This window comes from Panthera tigris, chromosome F2, assembly GCF_018350195.1.
Source record: "Panthera tigris isolate Pti1 chromosome F2, P.tigris_Pti1_mat1.1, whole genome shotgun sequence".
Lineage (NCBI taxonomy): Eukaryota > Metazoa > Chordata > Mammalia > Carnivora > Felidae > Panthera > Panthera tigris.
Genome location: NC_056676.1, coordinates 23,524,578 through 23,533,167, shown reverse-complemented (window position 1 = coordinate 23,533,167; position 8,590 = coordinate 23,524,578). Strand labels below are relative to the sequence as shown.

General features: G+C 43.5%; 1 protein-coding gene across 7 annotated transcripts in view; it reads left to right on the top strand.

The window, feature by feature from the left end:
• The first annotated feature begins 1,760 nt into the window (after nt 1–1,760).
• STAU2 (staufen double-stranded RNA binding protein 2) overlaps nt 1,761–8,590 on the top strand; it is a 309,135-nt gene continuing 302,305 nt past the window's right edge. For 2 of the 7 annotated variants that reach the window (XM_042973263.1, XM_042973262.1), the window contains exon 1: nt 3,655–3,671. The gene's annotated coding sequence lies outside the window, so the exon portion shown is untranslated. Of the gene's footprint in view, nt 1,836–2,878; nt 2,998–3,580; nt 3,672–8,590 lie in introns of those variants that run through there. The other 5 variants (XM_007080358.3, XM_042973269.1, XM_042973267.1 and 2 more) reach the window with 5 other exon arrangements.

Here is an 8,590-nt window from a genome sequence, read left to right as displayed (position 1 = left end):
AAGGATGTATTAAAGGGCACCTGGGTAGCTCAGTCGGCTAAGCATCTGATTCTTGATTTCAGCTCAGGTCATGATGTCACTATATGTGAGATGGAGCCCGGCGTCCAACGCTGCACTGACAGCGCGGAGCCTGCTTGGGATTCTCTCTCACCCTCTCTGCCCTCCGCCACTCTCTCTCTCAAGATTAATGAATAAACATTTTTTTTTTAAAGGGAAAACGATGTAATAATATAAGAGAGGGGACTTCTGGCTGGCTCAGTTGGAAGAGCATTTGAGCCCCATGTTGTGTGTAGAAATTACAAAAGACAAAGAAACAAACAAAAAACCAACCCCCACTCCCCCCCAGCCCCAAACAACTCTACAAATATATATATATAAGAAAAGAGGACAGGGGCACCTGGCTGGCTCAGTCAGTTAAGCAACCAACTCTTGATTTCAGCTCAGGTCATGATCTTGAGTTCTGTGGGTTTGAGCTCCACATTGGGCTCTGTGGTGTTGAGAGTGGGGAGCCTGCTTGGGATTCTCTCTCTCCCTGTCCCTCCCCACTCTCTCTCTCTCTCTCTTTCTCAAAATGATAAATAAACAAACTTAACAAAAAAAGACAAATTGCTCAAACCTGACAAAGATGAATTTGAAAGCGTATTTTTCTGATGGCTGAATATTTGACCACAATGGTACCTGGTAAAGATGCATTGATAAATGAGTTGCTTTGTTTTAGTCAGCTGCTAATAGGATCACTCTTCTTTAAATAGCCATTATTTTCAACTCCTATATGAATATTTTATTTTAAAGTAAAATCTTCAGAAGATTATAGATTTATGTGTAGATTTCCACGTCACTCAGGTGATTTCATGTACTGATGCTATATACCTCATGCAACTGAAAGTGCAGCTTCAAGCTTAACAACAAATTTCTCTCTGAATATTGTGGCTTGAAGGGGAGCAAGGTACGTGACCCTCAAACATGCCACTTTGGCGTGTAGATTGTTTTGAGCTGAAGACAAGACCAGCAGACCAAGAAAAGCTTTATCTCTCTCTTTACTACCCAAAAGAATTTAGATAGGGGGTCTGGCGCAGAGAGAGAGCGAGCTATTACCAGAGATATCGTTTATCTGAGTGACCTATCTGTATGGCAGGGCAAACATCTAATTACAAAACATCTGCTCTTATCATCCTCTGAATCACCCTCCTCCCATTTGAAGCTCAATACTCCTCTCCCATTCCTTAGCTTAGGATGGCATATAAACCTCAATTGTCTGATTTGTCCTTGGGTCTCATGTGCTTATAGGGTTCCCATAGGTATATGCTGTTAATGTATTTCCTGTTAATCTGCTTTATATCAATTTACCATCCAAAGAACCTAGCAGGATAGAGGAAAATATGTCCTCCTCAACAGAGTAGTAAAAATTCAATCTATTTGGGGTACAAATGTAACACGCCCATGGTTTCCTAATTAGCAAGTGGATAACCAAAGACTTAAAATTGGTTATAAGAAAAAGTTACAGTGGAGATACAGTTTTCAGTTAACTTCAATTATCTAAATTAAAGGGGATGAAATTTCTGACCACTCTAGAGTCATTTGCCAAAGCATAAACTCATCCATCAATCCAAATGCATTTACTTCCACCCTCTTGCTGTTGGATGCTGGGGTTACCAGAGCCTGCCCTGAAAAGATGCACTGTCTGGTGAGGAGAGATGGGCTCAAAACAATTGAATAAACCAACAATGTCAGAGAAGAGAGAGTCAGGAGACAGCCCTGGCCCACTCAGAGGAGTCAGAGAATGCCTCTCAAGGAGCTGATTTTGGAATTATCTGAAGGATGATTTTCTTCATCAGGTGAGGGGAGATGGACTCAGGGGAGAAGCAAGAGCCTATGGAAAGGCCAGGAAGTGACAGACTCCTCAGGAGAACTGCTTGTAGGAAGGGCATGTATTCATTCAAACAAGTATTTAAATGTTGACTAGATGCTAAGTTTGAGTAGCTTGAAGTCACTAATCAAGGACTAGTGCAAATTTAGGGAGGGTAAACATGTTAAGTGTGAAGGAATTGGCAGAAGGGAAGAGGGGAAGGAGTTTAAGAAAGAGTTCTAAAAGGAAAATGTAGCAGTAGCTACTATCTTACCACATGCCAGGCCCAGTTTAAAGGGCTTTATATATAATCATATTTAAATACATATTATCATATGTAATCTCCTGAACAAAAGCATAAACGGACTCATTGAAAAGCAACATTCTCCTAGCCCAGTTAGCAAGTGGATAAGGAGGCTTGCTTATCTAATTCTGGTGCCCTTGGCTTAACCACTAACTAGACTATTATTGTCTCCCCAGTTGTAGATAGAACTGTCAGTTTTAGGTGATGACTAAAATCACAGGCTGGGTAAACATTTTCCAGGTGGAGATTGATACTGGGAAGGAACCCTGGGAATAATAATGCAAATGGGGAAGTTTGTGAAAACACAGTAATAATTCTATTTCTAGACTTATTTTTTTGCCAGATTATTTTTGGTGCCATTTACTAAATGAAGGGTTGAATTTCACTGGGTTTAGCCGGGTTGAAGTCGTCTAGACATCTGTAACCCACATCAAAACCAGGACGAATCAAGAAGTAACTCGAGTTTTCTGGCACTCTTGCCTCAATCATCTAGGATCTAGGGCACTGTTCTAAGATGGTCCTCATTTTTGGTTCCAAGGATTTTTTCATGTGACCAAATACGGTTTCTCGGGTTTTTGTTTGTTTGTTTCTTTTTTGTTTTCTTGGTGGAGGAGGCTCTTTGGCTAAGCTGCCGATCTTGGACAGCAGGTGATTACTGATCACTAGTGTTTTCTGGGCGAGACAGTTGCACTAACCCCCTCCCCTCCTCCCCCCCCCCCTCCTCCCAGCGTCTGGAAAGGTGCAGGATCTGCTAAACCGTGCATCGCACAGCGGCGGCCGGAGCAGACGCGGGATGGTCGCGTGTCCCCAGCAGAACAGAGGGGGGCAGCCAGAGAGCCTGGGAAAGGTAAGGGCAGAGAATCCGGGCGCGTATGGGCGTCGAGGAAGAGCAGAAGGTCAATTGGGCGGGGGAGGCAGTTGCTGAGTGCAGGTGTGGAAGGGGCTGCCTCAGGCCCACCCTTTGCAGCCGAGCGGGCGGAGAGCCAGGCCTGGGAGCCGAGCGGGGAACAGGGAGACTGCGGACTGGGCGCGCTCCCCAATCACTCTCTCCCCCTCGTTCCCAAGGCCTCAGGGAACGGCCCTCGCCCGGAGGCCCAGCCTGCCGGCGCCAGCACCGCAGCGCCAGCCGCGGCCGCTACTGCGGGGGGCCGGACCGCCGCCAGGGGGCGGGAGCTGCGCCGCGAACAATGGCCGCGCTCGGCCGCGGGCCGACTGGAGGAGGAATGGAGCTAGGGCCGGAGCCGGGCGCGCGGCCCGGGTCCGCGGAGGGCCGGGGGCGCGCGCGCGCGCGCGCGACGGGCTGGCAGGGACGCGGGAGCGGCTGCGCAGGCGGGGGCGCGCGGCGCGGGCCCGGGAGGGCGCGGCGGGAGCGCTAGGAAGGCGGGCGGAGGCGGGGGGCGGGGAGCCGGAGGGGTGGAAGCCGGCGGCGGCGGCGGCGGCGGCGGCGGCGGCCGAGCGGGGTCAGTTCTCTGTAGTGCTTGCCAATGTTGGAGCCGTCTGCAAAGTGTCCCTGGCAAGAAGGTAAATACCCTCGTTGGGGGCGTCCGGGAGGCCCCGACTTCCGCCCCGCTGGCGGAGGAGACAGAGGGCGCTGGGGAGCCTTGCAGGTCCTCCGCGCGCGGCGAACCCCGAGAAGAGCGGCCCCTTGGCGGCCTCCCCTCCCCCGCGCCTTCCCTCCCTCCTCGGGATCTCTCTAGGCGGGAGGGGGGAGGGGAGGAGGACCGTGGGGGTGCGGAGGAGCCGGGGAAGAGGCGAATGAATTGGGGGGGGGGGGCGTGTGTGGAGGGGTGGGACGACACAGGTGTCCGGAGGGGAGGAGCCGGGAGGAAGGCTAGGAGGCCGGCATAAATGGAGTGCCCGGGTTGGGGGTGGGGTGGGGGAGGCAGGCGCCCGACGGAGGGCGCAGAAAGATGGGGTCTAAGGGGCCCGGGTGGGAACAGTCTGAAGAGAGGACGGTGGGTGAAGCGGCGGTGTGGGAGGGAGGGAGGGAGGGAGGGGGAGGGCCCGAGGGTGGGTCCCTGCGGAGGGGAAGGGAAGGGAGGGGAGGAGAGATGGAGCGAGGCCCTAGGAGGGTCTGCGGGGAATGGCCCCGGGGGCGCGGGAGGAGCGGCGGGCCCGGGGCGCGCCTTGGGGTGGTGCTGGTGGCTATTTCTGTATAATGGGCAAGTGGTGAAGACGTAACACGCCGAAATGGGGAAGGTAGGTGGGGCCGAGGGGACAAAATATATCCTATGACAGGCAAGTTCTGATGTGGCTCGTAAGAACTACTACCGTGAGGACTCGGCTTAAAGGGGTAGTTGGCAGTTAGTGACCTTGCCGAGGTGAAGGGAATTGGGCGGAGAGACAAAGATCAGTTACAGAATCCACTGTGTGAGGGCAGAGCCTCCAGTCCCTCCCGGGGAGAGCCGGGGATTGTGATGAGGGGGGTGTTCCGCAGAGGCAATCGAGGAGACGCTGAACTGGGATTCTTAGGGAGGGGGGCGGGGATAATGGCCTCGGGGTTCTGGAAGTCCCTGGAAATACGTGCAGGATTTTGCATTTGTGAATAATTTTCTTTGGAAAGGGTCCATACTCTGCGTGACCCGCCGCTCCCCACACCCCCAAAAGGTTAAGAACTCCTGGGGTAGGGATGGACCGTTCAATTAAGGGAATGTACTAAAGGATTTTGAAGTGGGCGGTTCCAGCAGAAACGATAGAGATGATCCTTTAAAGGTATTTCACTGTTAGGTGAAAACCCTTATTTTTAATATTTTGATTTCACAATTTTGGTGAACTTTTGCTGAACATTACTTCTCTTCTGATGCATCCTTACATTTTAGGAAACCATGGCGAACACTTGAATTCAAAATTATGATGGGCAGGCAGGATAATAGTAACCTTGTAGGAGAAAAGATTGCAACGTTTCTCCAGGAGGGCATTTCTTTCCTAGTCCTTTCTAAAGATGATTCAAATATATTGTTGTGAATTGAGCTGCAGTGGAAAAAAAAATTAGTTAATAAAACAATCAAAACCCAGACATCCTGTATCTCAGTTGTTTTGTAATATGGCAAGTGTTTCACTTTTCAGTTTGTCTATATTTTACTGCAAACCAGAGATCTCATATATCACTTGAATTGTAGATTTGCTGCGTTTTGCAGCAGGCCTGTATTAAATTTGTGAGGCATTTATACCAAACTGTGGGGTGTGTATGCTGGTTTTTTTTTTTTCCTGCTATGATTTCAACTCAAGTCACCATTGCCACATGTCATTACATAGCAGTGTAGTTTGAAATTTATTTGAAAGTGATCGTTAGCTGGAAGGATATAGTGCATATTTCCTAACAAATTACTGAATTTTTCCTCAAAAATCCGTTTTGTATCTGTAAAAATGTTGCAGCATAATCAGAATATGTATTGTTAACTACAGATGGAATGCCATGTAATTTTTAAGTTTTAACTTTTTATTTGGAAATAATTTCAAGCTTATAGAAAAGTAGGAAGGATAATAATAATACAAAGAATACTCATGTAACCTTTACTCAGATTTACCTGTTACCATTTTATTCACTTATCACTAGATCTGGGTCTGTCATGTGTACATAATATTTTTTTCCTGAATCATTTGAGGGTAAGTTACGTCATGACTCTTTATTCCTAATCGGCATGGAAAACCATATAAATTTTATATTTTAGATTATTTGGCTTGCCTGGATGAAGTTCTAGGAAAGAGTGGCTTGGTTTGGCTTTCAACAAAGAATATTAAAAATATCTAAGATGATCAAACTTTTCAGTGTGTAAACAATACAGAAAGTGAGGCTGAGTGGTTTTCCTGTTTTAGGATCAGATTCTGAAAGATATAATTGGCCAGTACTTTGGGATTTTTTCTTTGTAGCTAACCTCTTTACTATCACTCCCTCCTTTTGTTCACTTTGAGTTCTGGGTATCTGATAATTGATGTGTACAGATCATAATAATAAAGAGAATAATAAATAAAGAGAAATACTAGATAATAATAATAAAGAGAAAATTAATAATAATAATAAAGAGAATAATAATAAAGAGAAATACCTAGATATTGTAAAATTGAATTGGGTTAATATTAGACTGAATAGTTGGAGGCATGCACAGTATGATCAAATTATGTGTATATATATTTGTGCCTCTTTTAGGTACTCAAGGAAATATTAGATGAGTGTCTAGAATCCATAAGAATTACAATTTATAATTGATTTTAAATAAATCACCAAAGTTCCAAAGGAACCTTGCCATTATGTTGTCCTAGAGATCAAGACCTTTGTGACAGGAAAAATTTTAAGAGGTGAAGTCTTTATTTATAAATTTAATGTATAATAAAGAGATGAGGACTTCAAACCAGACCATACTAGGTTTTAATCCTAGCAGTGGACTGTGGGATGTAATACAACTTCTAGAAAAGCGGAGATAACCTCTATATCCCGGGGTGATGAAGATTAAATGAGTTAATATAAAAATGGCAAAATATAACATGTGGTATATAACATTAGTGTCTGATAAATGTTAGTTTTCTTTCTTGGTTGGTGGTGAGATTTCTATATACTTAGAATCTTTCACAGGCTCTTAAGAGATATTAAAGTTTATATTAAATTATTTTGCTTTTCTTACATAAAAGTTTTTTTGGATGCCTACTTTGAACAAGAAGTGAAAGTTAAGAAAAAACATTTTTTAATGCTTTTTAAGGACCCTGTGAAGTTTTTAGAGTAAGAAGCTTTGAGCTGATAGTTTTAGGGTAGTTTGGAGCCTAAGAATGGTATAGTAATTGTTTTTGCTTTTCATACTGTCCAATAAGACATTTATGTGAGGATTGCCTATCACTTGTAGGATGGTGCTGCTATACAATTTGTAGAGAAATTAATTTAATAACGCTATTTTATGAAGCAATATTTAATTGTTGGAGATTTTATAGATTTAATTTTGTACAGCTTTCAATTTATCACATGGGTAAAATCTGATAATAAAAGCAGCAAGTTATATCAGCAATACATTTCACATACACGTTGGACTTCCAATTCTTCATGAGCAGCAAATCTTCTACAGTTAGTTGCCCTCTCTCCATAAATTGCTCTGCCTGTTTTCATTTAGTAGCTTGGAATCTGGAACTGCATGTCCTAATGTGCCTGACTGGATAACACTGTCGGGCATTTTTGGGACATGTGAATAGGTTTCTCTAAAAGTACTTAGCTGTAATTGGAATGAACTGCAGCTGGAAACTTTTTTGATAGTGGATGGAGAAGTGGATTTTATGAAATCATAGGGAGTATAAAACTGCTCTACATTTTATTGATATTTTATCGAATTGTTTTAAATGTAGGACAGTAGAGCAGGCATGTCTGTAAAGAAGGAATGAAGTGTCAAAGACATGTCCCTGTGGGCATTCCGAATTGTCCATAGTATGGTTGTGAATTACAATTTATATATTGATGTAAATGTAATATAACTTGGTAAAAAAAGTATAAGTTCAGAATATTAATCAGTTACGTCATGGAGTGCTATTATAGACCTATTAGTTTCATGTTTTAATTTATACAAATCTTTATAATTGTGAAGGAGATGCTTACAGAATACTTAAAATTTTATGGTCAATTTTAAGCAGTTTTGTTTTTTCTTACAACTACCCTTTGTATCAGAAGATTAGAACTTTAAAAAATGTAACCTTATATCTTATTGTGACTACTTCTTGGAATCCGCCCACTACTGTTACAAACTCTAATATTGAGGAGCACCCCTATATTTACTGTAGCATTATTTACATTAGCCAAATTATGGAAGCAATCTGTCCATTGATAGATGAATAGATAAAGAAGATGGGGTGTACACACACACACACACAATGGAATATTTTTCAACCGTAAAAAAGAATGCCATCTTGCCTTTTGCAACAGCATGGATGGATCTAGAAAATATAATGCTAAGTGAAATAAGCCAGTCAGAGAAAGACAAATACCATATGATTTCATTTTGATGTGGAGTTTAAGAAACAAAACAAGGGAACAAAGGAAGGGGAGGAAAAAAAAGAGACAAACCAAAAAACAAGACTTTTAACTATAGAGAACAAACTGATGGTTACCAGAGGGGAGGTGGGTCGGGGGCGGGGGGGATAGGAGGGGTGGGGAAAGGTGCAATAGTTGGAGATTAAGAGTACACTTATTTTGATAAATACTGGGTACTGTATAGAATTATTGAATTATTATATTGTACATCTGAAACTAATATACTGTATGCTAACTATGCTGGAATTAAAATAAAAAAAATAACAAACTCTAATACTGAAGAAACACATATAGGTCTATAGATAAGCATTTGTAACTTTTAGAGGCTTACATGAGATAAAAACAAAATAGGATTTCTCAAATTTGGTGAGTGTTGAATTCTAGAAAGTAGGGGACACTAAATCACTGAGATGCTTTTAGTGGCTTTTTCACATTT